The 14,521-nt window shown below is 38.3% G+C and overlaps 1 protein-coding gene across 18 annotated transcripts in view; it reads left to right on the top strand.

Moving 5' to 3' along the window:
• The first annotated feature begins 169 nt into the window (after positions 1-169).
• Positions 170-14,521, top strand: part of TSGA10 (testis specific 10) — an 80,073-nt gene continuing 65,721 nt past the window's right edge. For 6 of the 18 annotated variants that reach the window (XR_012487979.1, XR_012487980.1, XM_074300380.1 and 3 more), the window contains exon 1: positions 309-460. The gene's annotated coding sequence lies outside the window, so the exon portion shown is untranslated. Of the gene's footprint in view, positions 286-308; positions 461-671; positions 780-881; positions 1,024-14,521 lie in introns of those variants that run through there. The other 12 variants (XM_074300372.1, XM_074300370.1, XM_074300366.1 and 9 more) reach the window with 8 other exon arrangements.

The following is a 14,521-nucleotide window of genomic DNA, read 5'->3' as shown; positions in this document are numbered from 1 at the left end:
AATGAGCGGAAAAATGTCAAGGCACGCATGCGCACTCTACTCAGGTGAGGCTAGGGAGCTGTGGGAGCCAGGGGGAAGAAGGTTGATGAGGTGGAGAGAGGGCGCGTGTCTGGTTACTAGGAGACCAGACGCTGGTGTAAGGGGAATGAGAGGGAACAGCTTTTGAACTACGAGAGGGAGGCTGAATGGGGCGGCTAGAACGAAGGCGGAATCGCGGGCACGCGCCGAGAAAGAGGGCTACTAGAGGATCGAGGGAGCGAGCTCGTTGGAAGGGCGGGTGAGCAGGTAGGCAACACGTCGCCAGATGCGTGTGCGTGGCTGGCAGCGCGCGTCCTAGGAAGTGGGCGTACGGGCGCTACCGGGGCGATCCCGTCTGAGTGCACGCGGGCCGCGGGAGAGAGGCAGAGCGAGGGCGCCGCGGCCGAGGAGGAGGAGGAGGAGGAGTAGGAGCCCTCCGCAGGTACTGAGGCGTGTGGGCGGGGCCCAGTGCGTCGGGCGGTTAGCGCCGCCTCCTCCCTGGACTGTCCCGCCTCCCCTTTCCCTTTCTCACCTTCCCTTCGCCACCCGCGCGGGCTCTGGCTGGTTTTGGTGTTGGGGGTGGGGAGGGAGGGGTAAGGAGGAAGGAATGGGAAGGGGCCGGGACCTGACCGCGGCCGCCCGCTCCAGAAGTAGTGGGCAGGCCAGGAATGGTCACGGCTTCCACTTTTGGTGCGAAAAGGAGCGAGGACGAGAAGACACTGACTGGATTTCCTTCTGCTCTTCTTGTCCTCGCCAGCGGGGTACTCGGGGAGGGGACTAGAAGGAGGAAAAAGGGGTTTCTGCTTGGAGGCTGGTGGCCGGGTAGGCGGGGCGTGCGGGCCGGAGGGAGGGAGCGGAGGAGGTCTGAGTGCAGGCCCCGGGTTTCCGGTCTCTTGAGAGCCCGGGGCCAAGCCCAGTTCCTATGGTGACCGCTTCACTTCTTCCTCGCGTCTCTTCGCTGGGCTGGTGGGAAGACTGCTCTAATCGGGGTGCGTTTGGGAAGAGGTGAGCACTGTGGGAGTAGGGACGCGGGCATCCCGGGACCTCCTTCCCTTTCCCCAGAGTCCCAGGAAATTGTCTCTCTCTTGGTAGACGAAGGGTTTATTCCGGTGCATGAAAAGAGGACGCTTTTTTCAGAAATTAGAATTTTAAGTACTGAAAAACAAAGAGAGGGAGAGCTGATTTTCTTTTTTTAAAAAGTATTTAAAGTTCTAATTGAATGAATCTCTGGGGAAAAACCACCTCCCTTGGGATTTTGCTAAATGTGCTAGGAACCCAGTAATTTTACTCTCCCTCCTGAGTTTCCACGATGTTGATTGTTTTTAATCTTGTGCATTTCACCCTTTAATGTCTCGCTTCCCCTGTAGAAATGAACAGAATAACAAGGCTGACTTAGACTGAACTCGGTCTGTTGTAAATTGTCACCTTCGGTGAAAATGTGTATTACTTCTATTTTAACTGATACACAGAACATTTGCGAGGATAAATAGAAACATGTGCTTTTTAAACTATGCTTCGAAAGCTTTGTATTTGAGTAATTACTTTGTATTTAATTAAATTAAACTAATTTAATTGTATTTGAGTAATTAATTACTACTTTTTTTAGTTAAGAATGGGGTCGGGGCTTTTGTTTTAGAATAACTTGATTATAAGGTCCTACATATTTAGTAAAATTTCTTTGATTCAGAAATCAATGCACTGAAAAAGGTTGGAATTAGGCAATGATTCGAATAGCAGTGTTAGTTGGAATAAGCTAATAACAGTGTTGGGATTAAATCTTTAATAATATTTGATGTATATGTGATGTCATTCTTATTTTAAATATGAAGAAATTTAACTGGTACAGCTAAGGCTAAAGTTTTGGGGGTGGGACCTAGAATTCAGTAGTGAAGCTGTATAAATTTAGATATTATTGTTTTTTGGTCCAGACATACTGTCATTAGTGTTGGCAGCACTGGATTTAGAAATTCCCTTTAGATTGCAGGGCAGCTTTGTTATTTAGTTATCAAGTTACTTTAAAGTTTTAGAGAGTTGTTTCCAGGCCTGGAGAGGTTAAGTATCTTAATTCTTACCAGCCTTGTGCTGTGCTGTTTTTCATAATATAACTATTAAGGCTAGGCCCCTCACTATCCAAGTTATTTACATGTGATGGCACCATCTACCTGACGTCATAGGCCTCTTCAGAAGTGAACAACAATTTTATTATTACATATAATGATATTTCCAAAAAAATGTGTGATTTGTCCTTCCAAATTGGCAGTTCAACATGTGAACCTGTTCAGTGATGGAAATTTTTTACAAGCATTTGTATGGTGTATGATTGCCTTTCTGTGCGAATCATTTTCTGTTTGTTTTATTGTGCTTTTTGTAGATTTCTTGTTTGTGGTAGGGTTTCTCTACATCTTGTGAAATATTGAAGTTACTTCCTATTAACAAAAACTAGGCACTTTGTAATAAAATACAATGATCTGTCAAATTTTTTATCTTGCAATTTTACTGTATTAACTATTGCTTGCAATATTGTTATTTGTCCTTTGTCTGGACCATGATATCAGGGAAGTGATGCCATGACATGAAAGTGAATTGAATTGAAGTGAGGGAGGGTTGTGCAAGGTTACCTATCTCACTTTCGCCTCCAGAGCCATCTTGTTCTAGTATCCAAGTATAGATCTGGAGAACCGGAAATGGTCCTGGATGCACTGGAAGGCTCTGATCTTTTTAAGTTAAAGTCTTAAATATGTGGACCATTAGCTGGTGTTTGGAAAATCTGCATGTATTCACTTAAAAGGCCTTTGCTGTGACAAAATTTATCTTGTGCTATGACCAATAGTGTTATCTAGTCAACTCGTTTTGCAAAGGTTAGATACCACTTTCTTTATGATTTTTCCTGATTGTGTCAGGTATAATTTGTCTAGAGCCACCTTGTCTGGAAATTTTTTGCATCACAGTCGGGTGTATCTATGTATTTGCCTGCATCTTTGTGTATTTTATGTGTGTCTATGCAAGAGATCTCCCTTAGTAGATTGTAAATTTCTGAAGAGGAGGAACTATGTTCTTTTACCTAAAGCATGAAGTACTGTGCTTTGTAAATAGGTGTTTAATGAATATGTTTTATTTAGTTGAATTGTGTGAAAAAACACTCAAGTGTTTTCACTTAGGTAGACAATAGCTTAGATAGTCAATTGCCTTGAACTAGGTTTAGGAAAGAATAGGGGGAATGAAGGAACAGCTTTGAGTAATTCCAGGCAATTGGATAGTTAGAGAAATCCAAAAGATATTCAGAGCAGTATTTCCTCCATCAGCTAGACAGAGGAATAGGAGTCTTCTTCTATACAGCTCAAGCTACTTGTTGTTGTTTTAAGATTTTTTGTTGTTGTTGTTCAAGATTTCCCTTAATGTTTCTTTTAACCTGGTTACACTTGAATGAAAACATTGGTGTGAAGAAAGATGGGACATACAACATAAAATTTGCTGTAAATCCTGTGGAAGAAAAATAATCTGTACTCTAGTTTTTACATATGAGAAACACAATTTAGTAATGTATAAAGTCTGTTTGGAGGGAGAGGTTGGAGTCTAACATATTTGTCTAATCAAATCACTGATTTGAATTAAGTAAAACAACTTCTAATCACATTTTATTGTGGAACAAGTAGTGGTATTTGTTAAATGCTTATGTGTCAGGCACTTTGCTGAGGCCAAATTCAAGACTCCCAGATTAAAGAGAAAGTACTTCAAGCTGCAAGAAAGAAACCATTTAAAAACAAACCACAAATAGAATCACAGAAACTTTCTTTGCAGAAGAGGCTTAGGATATGAGAGGCTAGAAGTCAAAGAAGCTAGAATTACAACCAAGAATTACAACAAACAAGCAAAGCTGAGTAAAATCTTTCAAAGAGGGGGAAATGGATATTTAATGAAACAGAGGATTTTCAGCATTCCTGATGAAAAGTCCAGAGCTGAATAGAAAATTGGACTTCCACGTTCAAGACTCAAGAAAAGAATAGAAAAGTAAACATGAAAGTGAAATCATAAGGATCTCAATAAAGTTAAAACTATTCAGGAGTCTGAATGGGAAATACATTTTTTTCCTCTGAGGCAATTGGGGTTAAGTGACTTGCCCAGTGTCACACACAGCCAAGAAGTGTTAAGTGTTGAAAGCTGGTTTTGAACTCAGGTCCTCCTAACTTCAGAGCAGATGCTTTATCTACTGTGCAATCTATCTGCCCCTTAAGTCTTTTAAGAATTTATCATTATTTGGGAAGTTGGAAGAATTATATATAGAGGATAAGAGTGAATAGGTTGTGTTGGAATGTTCTAACAAAAAATATATAGTTGAGAGATATTCTGGGATAAAGAGGGAAAGAGAGCAATAATGGGGAAAATTATCTCATCTAAATGAAGCTAAAGCCAGGAAGAGCATTCATAGTGGAGGGGAAAATGTTGGGAGATAGAATGGGCAGTGCTTGAACCTCACATCTAAATTAGTTCAAAGAGAAAAAAACATATAAATCTGTCTTACCCAAAGAGAAAGTAGAACAGAAAGGAGATAAGAGAAAAGGAGGACAGATAAAAGAAGGCAGTAGTCAAAAGCGAAGTAAACTTTAAATACCATTTTTAAAAATGACCAGAAACCCAAGTATTTTGGTAATTAGTAGTTTGTTTTTTCATAATAATTATCAAGTACTATATCATTATAAAGTTAGGCACCTGCCAGATGGTACCAAGGATGTCTCTTTCAGGACTTTTGCCACTGATGAGGTGCAAATAATGAGGTGTGAGAATAGAGAGAAAGAGATCTCCCAACAGCAATGGGATCCCCTTGACTGGTGGCACGCTTTGCGAAAGAATTCTCAAACCCCAATGAATATAGGCAAGAGGTTTGTGTCAGAATGGGATTTATTTACACTAAGAAGCCAGTTTGCTAGGAAGACAGACTTCTTAGTGAGCAAGGAATATAGCAAAGGTAGATTATACTGAGAAGAAAATATCTTCAGCAGTGGGCATGATCCTGTTCGGACTTCTGTGAACATTGGGGATTCAGAGTTGTCTTTTATTAGCTGTCTGAGGCTTAGGGCATCAATTCAATTCAAAATTGAAAAAAATTACTTAACGGGGAGTTTGAGCCACTCATTATTGACTATGCTCCAGGGCCTAGATTTCCTATTGAAAAGAGATTACTTATTTTGGGAGTTTCCCTTTTGGACAGAAGGGTGTGGCCCCTCCCAAGAGTCTGGAGAGTTTTAGACTCCAGAATTCCCCCCCCTCAAAAGGTTAAAGGGGGACACAATTTACATCACCATCATAACTGGTAGAGAAAAGAAAGGAGGAAATCTTGTGTAATTGTAATAATACAACTGCTTCCCCTTTTACTGATGAGATCCTAAATGGTGGAAAAGGTGGGCAAATAGAAACTATAGTATTGATAAAATATTGCCTGCTTGGAGCGGGCAAGAAGAAGATTCTGATAATCAAGATCTGTTCAATTCTTTGATCTCACTCTCTGGAAATAATCCAGTCCGAAATCTAAGTTATGTCAAGTCCCTGAGGCTAAATTTTCCCTATAAAACAGTTTATGGGCGGTCGTTTCTGCTACTGCCCTCCTTTGGGTCTTGGAATTCTGCCTCAGGGTTTTTCTCTTCTCCCTCCTTCCCCCATGCTGTGTGGGATCTTCCTTAATCCTATTATGCCTCTCAACCCCAATTCTTATAGCTAATTAACTCTTTTTGGGTGCTAAACCCCTTTCAGGATTTGCCCTGCCAGCTAAAGGCATGTCCCAACTTTATATTCCACTAGGGAACTTGCCCATTCCATCATTAATTATTGAAACTCTCTAGGGGCAGCTAGGTGGCCCACTGGATAGAACACCAGTCCTGAAGTCAGGAGGACCTGAGTTCAAATCTCAGGTCAAACACTTTAACACTTCCTAGCTGGTGTGTGTGTGTGTGTGTGTGTGTGTGTGTGTGTGTGTGTGTGTGTGTGTGTGTGTGTGTGTATACCCCTTTACTTTCCCAACCATATTTCATATTTACCATTCCTGGTATCTATTGTATTAATTTTACTTATAACCTCTTCTACTAAATAAACTTTTGCCAAAGAAAATGGCCATTCTGAATTTTTCTGTGAACACCTATCATTAGGTGTTTTCTAAAGCACATCATCTGGTGCCTACGCCAGCCACATCATTATTATTGCTGCCGGCTGTCTGGCCCTTAAACCTGTTCTAATACATTCCCAATTCCTGAATAAACTCATTGCCTCTGCAACTTTATAGTCTACTTTGTTAGTGTAAGTATTTTTCCATTTCTCCTCTCTTTAAAAATCCTTGAAGTATTCCTATTTATTTTTTTAGATAAATATTGTTAAAGCATTATTTAGTTTTCTGAAGCACCTCTATTGTAATTTTCTTTGGTATTAAACATATAAATAAATTTAATAATTGTCATCTTTAGTTGTAACACCCCTTCTGGACTACTCTCCCAACTAGTACTGAACCAACACATTATGTTCCCTTAGGGAAATGATTTTTTCTTCTTCCAGGATTCTGGGAGTAAACCTGAGATATTGGGGATTTCAGTATTGTTGCTCATGAGCTAACATCCTTTATTGAATAGCCACTTGATGTCGATTAGATTAGCTTTTGCAAAGTGTTTTTTACCAAGAAAGCCTTGTAAGAAGGTAATTTTTATCAATAGTTACAAAATAATCTTCTCAGAAATGGGGAGGAAGCACACTCTTCCCTTATGCATTTGTATACATGCATATAAACAGACGTAAGTTATCCAGAGAAAATGGGCTCAAGTACAAAAGGTTGTGAGGCACACATAGCCACACCTGTTGACCTAGTCAGAGTTTTCCTGTAGAAGAGTCCCTTGTCAGGTTTGCTTGGGGAAAAAACAATTGTGATAAATAAGTCACTCTTCTTGATCCACTGGAAAAGAAAAGAAACAGAATTAGTCATTTTGCATCTTTGAAACCTTTTGTAATACTTAAGAATCACCACAGGCAACTATTCTCTCCAGTTTAGAAAGAAAAGGTATGTTTAAATCAGAAAGTAAAACAGCAGATACAGAGCAAAATGGAATTAGTTGTGTCAGCTCTTAAAGCTCTGCTCTTAAAAATCCTTTTTTAACAATATCAAGTGGATTATAGGATTTAGAGCTGCAAAAGCCCTCCAGGATCTCAGCCTAAGATTTTTAACTTGTGAACTTAAGTCCATGAATTTTTAAATCTTGATCAGCTACTCTGATCAAAACTGATCCAATACAATAATTTCAAAAGACCCATCATGAAAAATGCTATCCATATCCAGAGAGAGAACTGATAACCTTTGAGTGCAGATGGAAGCAATACTTTTTTCAGTCTTTACTTTGCACTATTTTTGTACTTTGTACTACTTTTTTTTGGCATTATGCTTAATGTGTAAATAGATTTCACATGACTTCACATGTATAATTGATGTCATATTAATGTGGGCTGGGGCTACCAAAGAAGAGATTAGGCAGGAATGGGTGAGGTTCCATGTTCTCCAATGCACGAGTTTGCATCGAAGGAATTTCGCTAAACTCCAAAGCTATGGTAAAAAAGCTTTTATTGTTAGAGACACCAAGAGAGACTTTCTTAGCGGGCATATCATTCTCAAGAGAGAAGTGATCTGCAAAGACATTTTCTGAAGACCCATTTTATACATGAGTCCAAGAATTGACATCCTGTCAGGCTTCCTCCAAGTGCTTATGCAAGATCATTTGGGTTTGTATGTCAAAGGAGACATTTTCTGAAGATCCATTTTATGCATGAGTTTTGGAGAATCCTGTCTCCAGAGGATGCAAGACCATTTGGGTTTGTATATACATTTTGTTGGTGATTTTACATAACTTTACAGGAATGTCTCAGATCAAGCAAAGTTTTACTCTAATCATCTCCCCCCTCAAGTAATAAGCACAAATTCTTTTGTGAAAAAGGGTCAAAGGTCTAAGGTCTTCTATAACTACTTTCTGCTGAAAAATGGCCGTAGAGCTGACCCTAAGGGGGTTGTGCTTGGAGGAGAGAAACAAAATCTCAAAACAGCAGCTGCAGCATCCAGTGGATGTTGAAGTTGCCCATCAGTTGTCTCAGGATCCCCTGGTGGCAGGAGAAATTGGAAGTTTGCAGTTTGAAGCCTAGAGGAAACAAATCTCACAAGCAATCTGAAAATGCAGGGGGCAGAGTTTAGAGGAGGTAGCCAAATCAAGGTCCTGAGAAGCAGCTGTGGTGGAATCAGGCTCCCGGGGAGAAGGATAGAGGCTTGAGGGCAGGGCGGCCTCAGAGGGAGGTGGGAGGGAGCGGGATGAGGAGAAGGAAGGGCCACTTCTCTTCCGAGAAGGATTAAGTAGTGGGGTAGTCCTAGAGTCCAGCTCTGGGGGAGAGGAGAGTTGGATAGTGTGGGATCTGAAGTCTCCTTTCTGATAAGGGAGCGGCTTTGGAGGTAATTTGGGAGCGTCCTGCTGAGGGCCGGGGGGGGGGGGGGGGAGAGGGAGGAAGCTTCCTTGCACCCCCAGAGGAAATCCAGAAGGTCATAGGAGTTCTTACTCAAAAACCAATAGAAAAGTGACTGATCTCTCAATCTTCTTGAGCCTCTGTATGCATACTAAGCTCAAGTTCTGCTGCATCTTTCATCCTTACAGCTCCTCCATCAACCAGAAGATTTTTCATCATCATGTAGTATTAACCTTGAATTAGCAAGGCTGAACATGGCTTCCAGAGTGCTATATGTTAACATAAAATGTTTATACTTACTTTGTATTAACAAATAGAAAGAGCAAACCTAAGCATATTCTAAGGGCTGGAACCTCATGGCCAGAACCATTTTATATATTATATTAGCTCACCATGTTAAATGAGCAGTAGGAAGGCATAGTGGATAGAGAGCTAGTCTCAAAGAAAAAACCCAGGTTCATATTCTACTACTGCTACATATTGGCTATATGACATATCTCTTATCTAATTCTTCCTTTATTTACATTAAAATTGCTTTATATTGTTATTTGTGTAGGTCTTGGTAGTTTAGTACTAAAATACTTGATATATTCATCATTATTAAATTCTTTGGTGTTTTGTTCTTGTATAGAATTAATTTTTTTTTCCTTCTCCCTCCCTTTTTTTTTTTGTTACAGTTTAATTTCCAAATTATCTGTCTGTCTCCCTCTTTAGCCTGCACTAGAGAACACTACTATATATTGCAGAAATATAAGTATATATAAAACCATGGAACTCAGAATAGCTGGGCTGTTTACAATTATTCTTCAAACAAATACTGCTGTTACTATATACAATGTTTTCTTGGTTCTGCTCATTTTACTTTGCATTATTTCATACAAGTCTTCTCATGTTTTTCCAAAATCAAACAGCTCATAATTTCTTATAGCACAATAGTATTCCATCACAGTCATATACCACAGCTTCTTTAGCCATTTCCTACTTGCTGGGCATCCTCTTAATTTCTAGCTCTGCCACCACAAAAAGATCTGCTATAAATATTTTAGAACAGGGATTCTCACATTATGGCCGGAGGGCCAGATGCAGCCAGCCAGGTTTGGGCAAATGGGCTGAGGGGCGGAGACAGAGTGTGAGTTTTTGTTTTTACTATAGTCCGGCCTCCAACAATCTGAGGGACAGTGAACTGGCCCCCTACTTAAAAAGTTTGAGGACCACTGTTTTAAAACATAGAGATTCTTTTCCTTTTTTCCCTGAACTACTAGTGGAAAATACTTTTTGGGTCAAAGGATATACACACAGTTTTAAACTCTGGTCTTAATTCCAGATTGTTGTCCAGAATGGTTGAATCATTTCAGAGTTCCACTGATAATATATTAGTGTTTCAATTTTTCTATATCCCCTGCAACATTTGTAATTTTCCCCTTTTGTCATTTTAGCTAATCTGATAGGTGTGAGATCCCAAAGTTGTTTTAGTTTACATATCTAAGCAGCAGTGATTTAGAGCATTTTTTCATGTATTTGGTTTTTTGATGCCCTAATACATAGCCAGTTTCTATAAAGATATCTTGTGTAGTTGAGAAAAAAATAGCCCTTTTACTCCCCCTCCCTCACTTCCCCCCCCCCCCAAGGCACTTGGGGTTAAGTGACTTGCTCAGGGTCACACAACTAGGAAGTATTAAGTGTCTGAGACCAGATTTGAACTCAGGTCCTCTTGACTTCAGGGCTGCTGCTCTATCCACTGTGCCACCCAGCTGTTCATTTATAATTCCTTTTTAAAAATGCCAGATGACCATCACATCTAATTTTTCTAAAATTCCTTTCAAATCTTTGTTTCTTTTTGTTGTTGTTAGATTTCTATAGATCTGAAAGGGATACGTACATTGAAGGCTCCAAGTATTATGGTTTTACTATCTTTTTCCCCTTGTAATTTTTTATTTAAGTATTTAAATGCCATGCCATTCAGTGAATATATACTAAGTAATAAAATTGTCTATTATGTTTTTTCTGTTCATCTATTTTAATTAAATCTGTTTTCTGTAGTCTAGACTATTATTTTTTCTAACTCAGCAAAATATTTTTTAGTATTTTATAACATTGAATAAATAAATTAGATAAGATTGTCATTTAAAAATTATATTGCCTTTATGAACAAAAACATTACTTAAATTATTTTGATCTAAGTTTACTTGTATAAGTGTTTTATGTTCATATAGTTCCTGAGGCTGTTTTGGCATTTTGTCTAGGTATTTTAAATTGTCTAAAACAATATTGGATAATATTACTGACAGTGTAATTTCTCAAATTTTCACTTTTGATTGAATTTTTTTTTAACTTTAACTTTATCTGAGAGCATGATTATTACTACTGCTTTTTGTACATTAATAAATTCTACTTCTGCCCTTTATTTTATTTTTGTATATGTGTCTCATTCTTATAATTTTCCTGAAAGCAGCATAGTGTTGAATTCAAATTTTTAATCTGCTATTCATTTCTGTTTTATGGGTAAATTTGTTCCACTGATAATCTAAGCTACAGTTTCTTGTGTATTTTTCTCCTTCCTAGTTTTCTTCGATATCCTCACACTATTTATTTACCCTGTGTTTTATTACTCCTCTTTACTTCTACCTACTATTTAGCCCTTCTATTCCTTAACCTATCCACTCTTCTAAAAGCCCTCCCTTTATTCTCTCCTCCAACCCTTTCCCCTGGCCTTCTTATTTCTTTCTGAATTAAAAGTCTCTTATTTTATTCCCTTCTATTCACACCAACACAGAATTGCCTTTTTTAACCCATTCTACATGAGAGAAAGGTCTAGCATTGCCTGCCCTTCCCCCACTAGCATTTTCTGTATCAGTTTTTCCTTTCATCTATCATATGGATGAGAGAATTATTCCTTTTTATCTCTCCCTACATAGTTTTTTTTTTAAGTTTTTTTTTTTTAATTTTCAAAACATATTCATGGATAATTTTTCAACATTGACACTTGCAAAACCTTGTGTTCCAAATTTCTTCCTTTCCCTCCACCTCCTCCCCTAATGATATATAATCAAATATATGTCAAACATGTTAAAATATATGTCAAATCCAATATATGCATACATATTTATACAATTACCTCGCTGCACAAGAAAATTCAGGTCAAAAAGGAAAAAGAATGAGAAAGAAAATAAAATGTAAGCTAACAACAACAAAAAGAAACAAAATGCTATATTGTAGTCCTCCCTCAGTTCCCACAGTCCTTTCTATGGGTATAGATAATGAAACTGGCTTGAGTCATCTCATTATTGAAAAGAGCCACATTCATCAGAATTGTTCATATAATCTTGTTGCCATGTACCATGATCTCCCAGATCTGCTCATTTCACTTAGCATCAGTTCATGTATGTCTCTCCAGGCCTCTCTGAAATCATCCTGCTGATTGTTTCTTATAGAACAATAATATTCCATAACATTCATATGCCATAAATTATTCAGCTATTCTCCAACTGATGGGTATCCACTCAGTTTCCAATTAGTTGCTTGCCACTACAAAAAGGCTGCTACAAACATTTTTGCACATGTAGATCCCTTTCCCTGCTTTAAAATCTCCTTGGGATATAAACCCAGTAGTAGCACTGCTGGATCAAAGGATATGCACAGTTTAATAGCCCTTTGGGCGTAGTTCCAAATTGCTCTCCAGAATGGTTGGATCAGTTCACAACTTCACCAACAATGTATTACTGTCCCACTTCGTCATTATCTTTTCCTGTCATTTTAGCCAATCTGAGAGCTCTGTAGTGGTACCTCAGAATTGTCTTAATTTGCATTCCTCTGATCAATAGTGACTTAGAGCATCTTTTCATATGATAGAAATTGTTTCTTCATCTAAAAAGTAGGTTGAATTTTTTTTTTTTAATTTTACATTTCTTTATTCTTTCCCCTTCCCCCCCCACCCCCCTGCAATTGGGGTTGTGACTTGCCCAAGGTCACACAGCTAGGAAGTGTTGTATCTGAGGACAGATTTGAACTCAAGTGCTCTTGACTTCAGGGCTGGTGCTCTATCCACTGCCTCACCTAGCTACCGGTGATATTTTCATATATAAAAAGTAAACAGTTTGACCGTACTGAATTTTTTATAATTGGTCTTTAATATTTACCTTATATTTAGCCTAGATATTTTATGTTGAATTTTCCCTTAAGTTCTGGAGTTTTTGTCACAAAAACCTTAAAGTCTTTTAGTTTGTTTAATGTACATTTTCTTTCAATACAGGATCACACTTAATTTTGCTGGGTAAGTTACCTTTGGGTATAACCCCAACTTTTTTTTTTCCTGTGGAATATAGTATTTCAAGACTTATAGTCTTCAAAGTAGTAGCTGCTATGTCTTTGTAATCCTTATTGTAATTCCATAATTTTTAAATTCTTTTTTTTTTTTTCTCTTGTTGTTTCCAATATTTTCTCCTTAACCTGCGAGCTTTGAAACTTGGCTATGATATTACTGCAAGTGTCTTACCTGAAATCTGTTGCAGGTGGTGATCATTGGATTTTTTTTTTTTTCCTGTTTCATCTTTTTATTCTAGAACTTCAAGGCAATTTTCCTTGACAGTTTATTTTTTTGTTTTATTTTTTCTTGGTATCTTAGAATGCCACTAGCTTTCCCTTGCCCAATTTAAGTTTTCAAGGAATTATTTTCTTCCTTAAATTTTTGATCTCTGTTTCTAGTTGATTGATTTTTCATAATTTTATTGGATTGATCTTATCTTTTTTTTTATGTTTTCCTCAATCTTTCTTTTGTGATTTTAAAAGTTCTTCTTTTTGTGTTGGATACCAAATGGAGACATTTTTTCATGGAAAAAAATTTTTTTTTTTTTTTAGCTCTATTAATTTCCTCTGAATATGAACCCAGATCTACTCTGTCCTCACAGTAACTATCTATGGTTGAATTCTTTCTCCTTTGCTTGTTTTTACTTATTTATTTTTGGTTTTAGCAGTTATTAGTGTAGTCAAGTTGTAGTCCAAAGTTAGAACTCAGGTTCTTCTTATTGTTATTTCTTAAATTGTGTCCTGAGATGCAACCTAGTTCTTTTCTCTCCATTCCTAAACCGTTTTCAGGGCCCCAGCCACACTTACCTCTTTAAACTATTTCAGGGATTCTTGTTTTGTTTGGATCTAATTGAGGGTTTGTAGCTATTTTCACATTTTCTTCTTCCTAATTTATGTCTTCAATCTTCCCTGTTACCATAGTAGTTTTTCCTACCTTTTTTTTTTTTTTTTTTTTTTTTTTTTTTTTTTTTGGGCTGAGGCAATTGGGATTAAGTGACTTGCCCAAGGTCACACAGCTAGGAAGTATTAAGTGCCTGAGAGCAGATTTGCACTCAGGCCCCCCTGACTTCAGGGCTGGTGCTCTATCCATTGTACCACCTAGCTGCCCCACTATAATAGTTTTTTATGGTCATTTAAAAAATGTTATTTGCTCATTTTTCCAGCCTATTTTTTGACTTTTAACTTATGTTAAAATTGGGCTCTGTTTAATTGAGGTTGGGGAGATGCTTTCCAAACTTCTGTTTTTTTAGTGCTTCTGTTTACAGAGGTAGCTCTGGGAGTCTGCAAGTTTATAGTTCTTCCAAGGTGTATGAGCTGGGAGAGATGTAATCATTGCTCTCCTGGTCTGCACTCTGGTCTTTACTCAGGAAGGGCCCCTGCTCCCCTGCAGCCACAAGTGCTACTATTCTCTTTGTCTTAAAACAGAAACCATGGTGGGCTCTTGTTCCCTTGTGATTGACCTCTGCTCTCCTCTGCTCTGGAATTGTGATTGCATATATTGTATCTTGAGAACTGGGTATAGAGTTGCTAATCAATGCTAGCTGAATCCAGTGCTAGCAAAAGGTGCCCTGGACTGACTTTCTGATTGCTTGTATATGACTCCCTTACTGTTTGTGGGTGGAGAACTTATGAAGCTGCTACTGCTGCTGAAGTTGCTGTTTTCTGTGGCTATGTTTGTGCACTCTGAACAGGCTTCCACTTCCATGTCACAAATTCTCCTACTGACCAC

The sequence above is a fragment of the Sminthopsis crassicaudata genome, chromosome 3 (assembly GCF_048593235.1).
Source record: "Sminthopsis crassicaudata isolate SCR6 chromosome 3, ASM4859323v1, whole genome shotgun sequence".
Taxonomy (NCBI): domain Eukaryota; kingdom Metazoa; phylum Chordata; class Mammalia; order Dasyuromorphia; family Dasyuridae; genus Sminthopsis; species Sminthopsis crassicaudata.
This window is presented reverse-complemented; position numbering and strand designations above follow the sequence as displayed.